Genomic DNA, 10,793 nt, shown 5'->3' with positions numbered 1-10,793 from the left:
CATTTATTAGAACTGCTGTTGGATATGAGGAGAAGCCAAACTGCAAAGTTAAGAAATGAATGGTGAGAAAATGTAACAAGCCAAGAATAGGCAACTCGTTCAAGTAGTTTTGCTTTCACAGATAGGATGATGATCAGAACAAAGACAGTATTAAGGGCTCACCACTCTGCCCCCTCTTTAGTATGGGAAATATTTGTCTGAAAGATAAATGCCAGTTACACACAGGATTCGACATCGCTAAAATTAACCTTTAACAAAGAATGAACAGTAGTTAAAAAGTATTACGTTCTGTATCAGAACATCAAGATCTTTCATCAGTACTAGCTGATTAAGGAGTTAGGAGAATGAGTACCCAGCATTTTTAAAAAACCAAAATAAACCTTTTAACTTGGCTACCATACATCAATCTCCTAAATTTGAGCCAGTTTACATTTTTACTGCCTCTAGCTGATAAAACTGGATCTCCTAAACCACTCCTCCCACAACTTCCTTCTAGTCTCAGCTGAAGCCAGAGACTTAACCTGTTCCTCAGATAAGAGATTTTAACAGCGGGAATCAAAAGACTTCTGCAAAGTTTTTCTCTGGAGATCCAAATAAAGATGCCAAAAAGTAAGTCTATACGGGGAATTAAACTTTTAGAGAATCAAGTAGTTAACTATATGACAATAAGTAATTTCGAGCGAGAATTAAGGGTGGGGTGGAGAGAGAGATTAGGTTAAATCTCGAGGCAAAGCTTCAAGAAAGGAAAAAAACCAAGAAACCCTCAGGAAGTAGCAATAATACAGGCGCTTGCCACAGGCAGGCGTCTAAAATTTTCTCACGCCAGGAGTGCATATGGCTTCAAAAGAGCGCTCCGATGTCTTTTAAAGCACTGGCGGGAGAGGAAACTTACACTAGCGGCGAATACAAAGGCAGAAACTTTGCGATTGACCCCGGAAACATTTTATTTTGCGTAGGTATCTGGAGAATTTTCTTTGGCGATTCGTTACTTGATCCGGAAGAAGAGACAGCAAACATCACCTGCGATTGGATCGCAGCATAAGGGCGGGGCGTTAGCGAGCCATTCACCTTGGCGACCGGATGTGGCGATACCGGAAGCTGCTAGGCTGAGCTTTGCTCTCGCTGGCGGCCTTGGTGGGCGGGGTCGGCCGAGCCCCTCTGGCTTGGTCTTCACCACTGACCCGGCACCGATAGGGGCGGCGCCATTAAGGCCACGCCTCCCGCGCTGATTCCCGGTGACTCTGGAGCGATCTCCTAGGCGCTGAGGAGGCGGAGACTCAGGGCTGTTTTCTCAGAGGTTAGGGACGGACCCGGACCGTCAGCCTCTTCGATTCTTCCGGTTTCTGGTGGCTGCGCCGCCTCCATCCGAAGCCTGAGGATACGCCCTCTCGAGAGCCCGCCGTCGCTCTCCTTTCAGCTTCTAACCTCTCTGAGCTGCTACGGGGCAACTCCATCCCTACATTCTCTCGCTCTGGTTCTCGCCACTTGGAGGACCTCGGCCCCGACACTGCCCCCTTTCCTGGATGTACTGGTCCCTTCCACTCCTCTAAAATGTCCAATAACCTACAGAGGGTCTTCCTGAAACCTACAGAGGAAAAGTCAGGCAACGCCTCGCACTGGTAAGTACCGGTTTCGAATCTCCCTCGACATGGCCGCACCTCGCCCGTCTCTTAGCAGGATGTCGAGTCGGCCGTCGTTTCCTGACGTTCTGCAATTCAGATGCCTTTGATCCCGCTGGGTGAGCACTCCAGGGGAAGTTCGCGGCAGTTTGGCACTTAGAGCCCTTAGAGCACATCCCTGTCGGAAACGTAAAACCTCTTCAGAGCCTGACTCAGTCAGCCTCTGCCCTGGCTCCGCAGGACTCCAGCGTCTGAAGTTTCATAGGCTGACAGAGTAGATCTCCACGAGAGAGGAAAATCAACATGGCCGGCGCGCCTGTGTGAGCAAAATCTTCTGGAAGATTCTCGCGCACTCGCAGAAAAACACGCAGCAATCCGCGCGGATTAGCAAGTGCAGCTCAGGTGGCGCTGGACCTTCAGGGAAAATAGCTGTAATTTAAGAGAGTTAGTGAGAAGGAAAGGACATATTTTTGTGTAATTGATAAGAGTATATGAATATAGAAACCGAAAAATTGTTCTGGAATAAGGGAATCGATTTTTTTAAAATTTCGAATAATAGCTTTATTTGAAGATAAAGAAAAGTGAAGATAGAGAAATTATCATGTAAAGTTAATCCCTTCGAACAGCATATTCGAAGCAGGTGTAATGAGAATGTCGTCTCGAATTGGGTGTTTATGTAGAGGAACTACATTTGTCAGGGGGAGATTCTAGTATTTCTTAGACATTTATTTGTAAATTTAGACAATAGTTTATCACTAACTCAGTGGTTTTTTTAAGCTCATATTAATCAAGAAGAAATAAAACTGGAACAAAATTGTTTGCTAAGGTAGAATATTTTAAGTTGTACTCTCCATGGTTTGTGGGTATATAATAAGCGGCGAGAAGAAAGTTAACGAGTCCCTGCAGAAGGAAAATGTGAAGAAGAAAGCATGGAAATGGAGATATAAAAATCATGGAAGAGCATTTATGATTGAAGAAAATCGGGCTCACTAGGTTTAATGCTAGCTTTGCTAGTTACTATTTGTGAGGCCAAGTGACCTGGTTTCCAGTCTGTAAATAAGAGCACCTAGAGGTATTTTAAGGATTAAAAGAATGAATATACTAAAATACTTAGTGTAGGAAAAATAGAAAAGCATTATTTAAATGTTAGCTATTATTATTATCGTAAGGATACAACTTTACTTCTGTACAAATTTTAGCCCAGGAAGTAGGTAGTTACAAGTAGCTATAAAACCTAATTGTAATAAACACTTTAAAAAAGTATGCATAATATTCTAAAGAGAAATGGTCACCAAAAGTGTTGAGCTAAAACCATATGGAAGAACTGCCAAGAAAGAACCATTGTATTTCAGATCTTAACAAGAGCCAGCTTTTGTGCATGTATGTTTTTTGTTGGCTTATTTTTGGTGGAAGTTGAAGGGGAAGGCAGAGGTAGTGCCCTGTATAGATATTCAAAAATAGAATTAGTGTTTAATGATTGTTCATTTCTTCTATCTTGTTTTAGTACCTGGATATTTTATAACATCTGATTTACCCTAATTTAACACAATTTGTTTCAGGATTGCATTCTTTTTCAATATAAGAAATTAGATAGAGTAAGAACCTTACTTTTTGTGTATTGTGTAATTTAACTCTATTATCCAGTTTCTACTTCTTTTGGCTATCTATATTTTTAAAACATTACAAGTTGAATTCTGTTTTAGTTACATTCATCAGTTATCTGGAGTTCATTAACTCATTGGTTTATGCATTATTTTTTATCATTTTTGAATGCATTTATTTCTTCAAATCCTCTAGATTTTAAATCACATACTTCAGACATTTACAAGATGCCTTTCTGAAACAATTTGATATTTACTTTGGTTATTAATTGCATATTTGATTCTATTCTTTTTTATAAGTAACAATCTGCATGATGTCCAAATATACTTTTGCAAATAGTTGGATTAATGTCATCTCTTTAGTTTATTGGAAGCTTCATTTTCTTATATTTCTTATATTTCTTATATTTTCTTATATTTTGATGGTACAAAATCATTTTTTCATAAGTTTAAAATGACTATATGATTTTATTATTTTCTGTAGGTACTTGAATTTTTCTTGAGTTACTTCTTTCCTGCTGTAAAGTTTTTCAGTAATGTGATACAGAATGTTTATTGTTTAAAAAGTATCTCTTCATCAGTGCATAAAATGTAAAACCCAAATTTAACCTTATAGTACAAAGGAAAAATCTGGAAGATATTTGTGACAGTAAACTTTAAGTTTATTTAGATTTGAACTTCATATGCAAAGAGCAAAACAGGGGTCAGAATGGTACAGTAGAGTTACAAAGACCTTGTGTGAGCAAAATCTTCTGGAAGATTCTGAAACAAGGTAGAGTTACAGAGACCTAGGTTCATATTCTGCGTCACCACTTATTATCGGTATCGTTCAAACATTTGGTTAAAAAACGTTCACTGAGTGCCTGCTATGTGACAGACTGTGCTAAATTGAGAGACTGACTAAAGAGTAGGATATGGGCCATGCCCATGAAAAACCTTAAGTCTAGAGGTGGATATGATGTAATACACGTTTTAATAGTGTTATATACAGGATGATGCTGTGAGGGCATACAGAAAGGGAATTGTAGGAAAGGTTTCTGGAGTGGCTGAGTTGGGGAATGTAAGTATCAGCTATCCAATTAAAGATGAATGCAGGCTATGCCAGGAAGAGGGAATTGATTAAAAAAAAACCAGCAGTATGACTTATTACTAGTAATAAGTGGGATAAATAGAGAGCTCTTAAGGGTTTGCTGAAACGATTAGACTTCATCTGTTGGAGAGCCTTCAGAGGATTTTAAGAAAAGAACTGTCATGGTCAGGTGTCGTTTTAGGTAACTGATGGCAGTGTGGATTTGGGGGTGAGGGGTCAGGCATATAAGGATTCTATTTCAGTTGTCCTTTCAGATATTCAGAGAGCCTGCACTAGCTAATGTAGAGCAAGGGTTGGATTCAAAGAAATATAGAAAGGAAAATAGGCAGACCTTGTCAGTGAATTGGCATGAAGAAAAGTGGATCAATTATGATGCCAATTTTCTGGGTAGATATTGGTAAATTAATTGAGGTGAGGAACACACCAAGAAAGCAATCAGTGAGATATTTGAATCTGAAACTCAGGCAGGGTCAGAGCTGAAGATAGAGAGTGATAGACCGTTGGCTTCTATCTGCCTTTGACCCTTTGTTCTTAAATAGGGAGCTAAAATGGGTGTCCTCAGCAGGGGGCTTGGTTTGGTTAGACAGATAATGTTTCATTGTCAGTTCAGTGTGCATTTAGTTTTGTACAATGTAAGTGTTATTGTCTTAGCTTTTGTGATTTGTGTGTGTGTGTGTGTGTGTATGTGTACGAGAGGCAGAGAGAGAGAAAGACACACATACCATAAGGCTAACTGAAATCTATTTCTCATTAATCTCTCAGTTTATTCATGAATTTTTGGGACCCTGTTATATTAGGGTTATGCTAAAGTAAATACAAGAAAATGCATGGGATTGCCCAAGAAAGCATGTCTCTGAATAAGTTATTTAATATTACTAAATCTTCATTTTCTCAACTATAAAATAGGAATGGCAATACCTACCTTGTTGGACTGTTTATTAGGGTTAGAGTTAATGACAACTGTTTACAATAACATATCTACTATGTATATAATATTATATGGTAAATATTATCATATATATTATTACATTATGTACTTGTGTATGTCATGTATGTACATAATGTTGACTCAGAGAGAGTAAGATGGAAGAAAGTCTCTTAGCAGTTGAAAATTTTGCAAAATTATCTATGAAATGTTCAGTAACCTGCAAAATTTTTATCATTCCATATCTAATCTGTAAATGCTTCACTCAAAATTAGAATAGTCAAAAATGTCAGAAATTATATATTATAAGTATGTTTAATATATCTTTTATTAAATTTCTCACATTTTCAAAAGATTATCTGATTCATTTACTTGTTCTTGAACACCAATTATATATTTTTGTGGAAGATGATATCTAGCATATGTTGGGAGCTTATTAGAATCCCAACTAATTATAGCAAACCTTTACAAATGAAGAAAGATTCAAAGAGGTTAAGGAAATTTACCAGTCAATCAACTAATAATTGGAAAAGCCAGGATTAGAAGCCCATAATCTTTCTAATGTATTCCTGTGTTCTCTTTTAAAGCCTTAAACTGTATTATTTTTCCAGTGTAGTTTCTTAGTTCACATCCTAGTTGGTTTAAAGTAATTAGCATGTTGATTACTCTTCTTTTTAAGTGACCTAACCAGAGCATGGGATGCAAAGTCCAGTTTTAGTTTTAGTTCTAACCTTAGCTAACAGAATATGATCTTTAAGAGAACAGAATCTTTATAGGGTTTTAGTATAAGTGGAAGATCTCTTCTATAGCTGAAAAATATATATATTGATTGAAGAAGTATGAATTTCACCCTGATTTATCACTTCTTTCCTTAGCATTCTGCATTTCAGTTTAATTTTTAGAACTCATTCCATTTGTTACTAGGAAATCACAGACTTTTTTAAAATCAGAGCTTGTAGGATTCAATTCAGCCAATATTGTCTACAGTGTGCCATTTGCTCTATTAGGTGTAGAGAATATAGATATGAATAGAATAACCTACCCTTAAGGAATTTATGGTCTCTGGTAGATTGTATGAATCTCTACTGGTATACTGACATAGAAGAAACTGTATTTTCCTTCCCTTTTTTGGAGGGGAAATGAAGAAGAGAGGAAAAATCCATGATTAGATTTGAAAAGAGTTTGTGCAATATAAATGTTTTTATAAAGTGGAAATATAGGGGCCATATAATAAAGTATGTGAATGAAGTATCAGAATTCTGTGTGATTTGTTTAACTAATATGCCAATTAAAATGTGTTTGCCCCATGCAAATAATTAATTATAAAAGTGTGTGTTCTGCTCTGTTGAAGCTTCTAATGTATTAGCCAGGTGTTACTGACAAATGAAGTACATAAACTAAATGAGACTAAACAATAAAGGTATTGAGACATTTCAATATATTAGAAATATTTGAAAGAGCTGCCTTATTTTTTATATAATTTTTTGAGGGCCTACTGTGCTTGGTATTGGAAGAACAGTTACAAAATAAATGATATAGTCTCTGACCATAAGGGGTTTCAAGCTCACTGAGGAAAAAAATACTTTACTAATTTTTAAAAATTAACTAATAGATCAAAGGCCTTGTAGAAGGCATTATGTAACTCCTAGCATTAGTGGCACCAATGAGAGTGCTTTAGGGATTCCAACTTGGAAGAAATTAATGTGAGTTTGAGTGACTAGCAGATATTTCATGGAGAAGATGGATTGATCCTCAGTTTATAACTATGTTTTAAATTGTTAGAGAAGAAAAAAAAACCTTAAAGAATACTTACATTAAATAATGTACATGAGACAATCCAGAATAGTAGAGACCTTTCTGGTAGGACCAGAGATTTTATGCTGAGATGTTCTAGGTGGTACTATTGTAGAGATTGGTTGGGGCTAGATTGTAGATGATTTTCATGTCAGGCTGAATTGGCAATGATGAATTACTGAAACTTTGAGCAAGGAGGTAACAGGATGAAAACAATGATTTAGTCTGCCAGAGATACATAATGATAATGGCCACAGTCAGAAAAATGAGTTTAAAAGTCAGAGCCAAACACAGGAATGAGATAATGAGGACTAGATACAAGGTGATGCAGATCTGATCTAGCAAGTAGAAGTGGCAAAGGTGAAGAAAGAGAATATGAGTAAGAGCTGTAAAAAAGAAAAAAAAAACTTTATAGACTTGGTGATTCATTCAGTATACATTTATTGCTTGTTTATCCTTTGTAAGCATCTATACAAAGTACTATGGGTGAATTAAAGGTGAATAAAGAGGGTGGTAAAGATAGAGATTACGAGGTGATTTAAGACCTAAGTGACCTGGAAAACAGTAGTGCTGACACATGACTGGATGGTAAGATAGAGTAGTAGTTTTCAGTACAGAGTAACTTTAACTTCAAAGTAATGGTATTAAAAGTGAAAATGTTTGGTCAGACATCACAAATACGGAATTGAGGTCAATATTAAGGGATAGAATAAAAGGATATAACGTGAGAGTCATCATTGCAGAAGAGATAGTTGAAGGTAATAGTTGAAGCTTTGAACTAACTTGGTGCACTCTTTAAGGAAGAATGCCTTTTTTAAATTTTATTTTTTTTATTGAAGTATGGTTGATTTACAAAGGAAGAATGTGTTAAAGAAAAAAAGGGGTCAAGAACTGTACTTTGGGGAGAAGTCATAGTTGGATACTTAAAATGCAGAAAATGAATAAGAAAGGGAACATTAAGAAAGACAAGAAATATTGTACACAATGGAAATCGTAGTAGAAAGAGGTTCAAGATGGAGGGATAATTAGCTACCAGTGCTAATTTCAGCAGAGAGCACCTAGGGAATGAGTATAGAGTAAAGCCAGATTTAACTGTGCGGACATATTTCATAATCTTTGAGAATAAGGTGTCGTAGAATAATGGGAAAGAAAATAGATTGCAGAAGACAGTGGGCTTCAAGACAACTTTTTGGCATATCAGTGACAGAAAGTTGGTAGATGGTCCTAACTATGGTTCATTAACACCATCTACCAACTTTCTGTCACTGAACTTGGCACCCACATCCCAATCTTCTCTCTAATCCTACATAACTTTAGCATCTGTATGGATAACCTCTTTGTCACCTGGTCTTTCAGTACAAAGATCTTTTTCCTCAGTGTTTTCTCCATTCTTTCACCAGCTATCCACTTCTGTAGTTCTTGTTATCAGATGAAATTGCTGCATCTACAAAATTCTTGATTTAGGCATCCTGCTTTCCAAACACCAGTTCCTATATTTTAGCTTAGTTGTTTAAGTATTCCCACTCTGACTGTTCTTTATCTGGCCCTCAGTCCATTCCCTTTATTTTCTCCCTATACATTAGCCTTTTATGTTCTTATTTCCTTCCCATCTAGTACAGATTCTGTATTTCATCATTTGGTAATTTTTTTCAGTACCCTAAAATCTTTTGCTCCTCTTTGATTTTTGTTATACCCTTCTGAAGCCACCCCAATCTTGGATGAACTCAGTGATTTACTTTCTCTGCCTATACCTGGTGAAACAAGGAGACTCTCATGAGTGCAGCTTGGTATTACTATGAATTCATGATCATTACCTATCTCCCTGGGCCATCAACCCTGCCTGATGACTGATATTTTCTGAGGTCAGCTTATTTTTTCACAAAGACTGTTTCAAATCTTTTTGATTATCCTCAAATCTCTCCGTTTTTGCTCTTCTTAGCAAATGATGTCATATCCTTATTTCATAGTGCAAGTAAAAGCCACTAGATCAGAATTACCTCAACCTTCTAACACCAAAGCTTTAAATTTACCTGCAAATGCACCTAACCTCTCTTCCAGTTCTGATGAAAAGACATACTTCTCCAGCTCTCTTTAAGGTTCAGTCCCTTCAACTGTCTTATGGTCTCAATTTCCTACCTCCTTTTCAAATTTTACATTATTAATTACCCCTCTTTCTCCTTTATTACCAGTCTCTTCCTTTCATTGACTCACATGAGCATTTATGTTCTAGTTCACCTAACATTAAAAAAAAAAAAGAAAAAAAGAACTTTTCTTTGACCCCATTTAATTTCCAGCTGCTTTCCAGTTTTTCTGTTCCTCTTACAGTCAAAGTTCATAAAAGAGTTGTCTATCCTTGTTGTCTTCATATTCACTCCTACCAACTTCTTTCCTCACCAAGCTGCTCTTTTAAAGCCATCAATGATCCTCATGCCCTTAATTCCAGTATACATTTTTAACCTGCATCCTACTTGGCCTCTCAGAAACTTTCAATAGAATTGCCCAATTTTTTTGAAACTCTCTCTTCCTTTGGCTTCCATTGCATCAGAATCTCTTGATTTTCTTTCTACAACTCAAAGAAAGTGGGAAGCTGATGAAATGTTTTAAGCTGGGAAGGGCTGGCATTAGAGTGCTAAGTAATTTGAAGAGGAGATGGTAGACTGAAGAAAAGACCAGTTATGAAGCTACCATAATAGACCAAGCCAGAGATGGACTAGAGTGGGAACAATTGATTTGTAAACGATTGAATAGGTCAAGAGAAATTTAGGAGTTAATATCAACAGGATTTTGTGATAGGTTGAATACAGATGGTAAGAAAGTTGGAATTACTTGTTCAGATTTAGGCATCTAAGATAGTTCAGATGCCATTTACTGAAGGAAAAACACTGGAAAAGACCATGATGAGTTTTAGGTGCATTTGAGATTCTGAATGGAAATGTCAAGAGGGAAGTTGGACATATAAGCCTGAATCTCAAAGGAGCTAAGATATAACTATTTGAATTGTTGATATATAAATGGTATTTTAGTTGAAATCATGCATATAAAATAAATCATCTGGGGGAAAGCTTACAGAGTAAGAATAGAAGAATTTACTCTAAGCTTTGGTGAATTCCAACATTTTAAGGTTGATTCAAGCAGAATGAGTTGGCAGAGAAGACTGAAGAGTCACTACAGGGATAGAAGTATGTCATATCTAGGAAACCTTGGAAAGAAAATGTTTAAAGAAAAGGAGTGAGCATTTTTGTACTCTTCCAAGTACATCATTTATCTCAATAAAAATTGCCTATTTACATGTCCATGTACCCAGCATTTTAAGTTCTTTTAGGGATTGTGGGTTGAACTAGTTTAGAGGCTAGCAAACATTTTCTGTAAAGGACCAGATAGTAAATGTTTTGGCTTTATAGGCCATGTGATCTTTGCTGCAACTACTTAACTCTGTTGTTGCAGCAGAAAGCAGCCATGTACAATACATAAAAAATGTGTGTGACTGTGTACTAATAAAACTTTATTTATGGATACAGAGTTTTGAAACTCATAATTTTCATATATCACAAAATGTTATTTTTGTGATTTTTTAAAATTAAAATATAAAGACCATTCTTAGCTTGTGTACTATACAAAAACAGGGAGAGGGCCAGACTTGGCCCCAGGCTGTAGCTTACTGAGCTACATAATTGAGTCTGGTGCCTAAACCATAACAGACACTCAGTAAATTTTGGTTTAATAAATTAAGTTCTGATCCAGTTTATATTTGCTTTTTGGGGGAT

General features: G+C 36.5%; 1 long non-coding RNA gene across 1 annotated transcript; it reads left to right on the top strand.

Annotated features, from left to right (window-relative positions):
- Positions 1-1,327: 1,327 nt before the first annotated feature.
- LOC136139024 (uncharacterized) lies at positions 1,328-6,704 on the top strand. Its single transcript, XR_010656791.1, has 3 exons — positions 1,328-2,859; positions 4,876-4,883; positions 6,694-6,704. It is a non-coding gene; the product is annotated as an uncharacterized lncRNA (long non-coding RNA).
- The last annotated feature ends 4,089 nt before the right edge of the window (positions 6,705-10,793 follow it).

This window comes from Phocoena phocoena, chromosome 1 (genome assembly GCF_963924675.1).
Source record: "Phocoena phocoena chromosome 1, mPhoPho1.1, whole genome shotgun sequence".
NCBI classification, from domain to species: domain Eukaryota; kingdom Metazoa; phylum Chordata; class Mammalia; order Artiodactyla; family Phocoenidae; genus Phocoena; species Phocoena phocoena.
The sequence above is the reverse complement of the archived record's forward strand: the minus strand, read 5'-3'. Positions and strand labels throughout refer to the sequence as shown.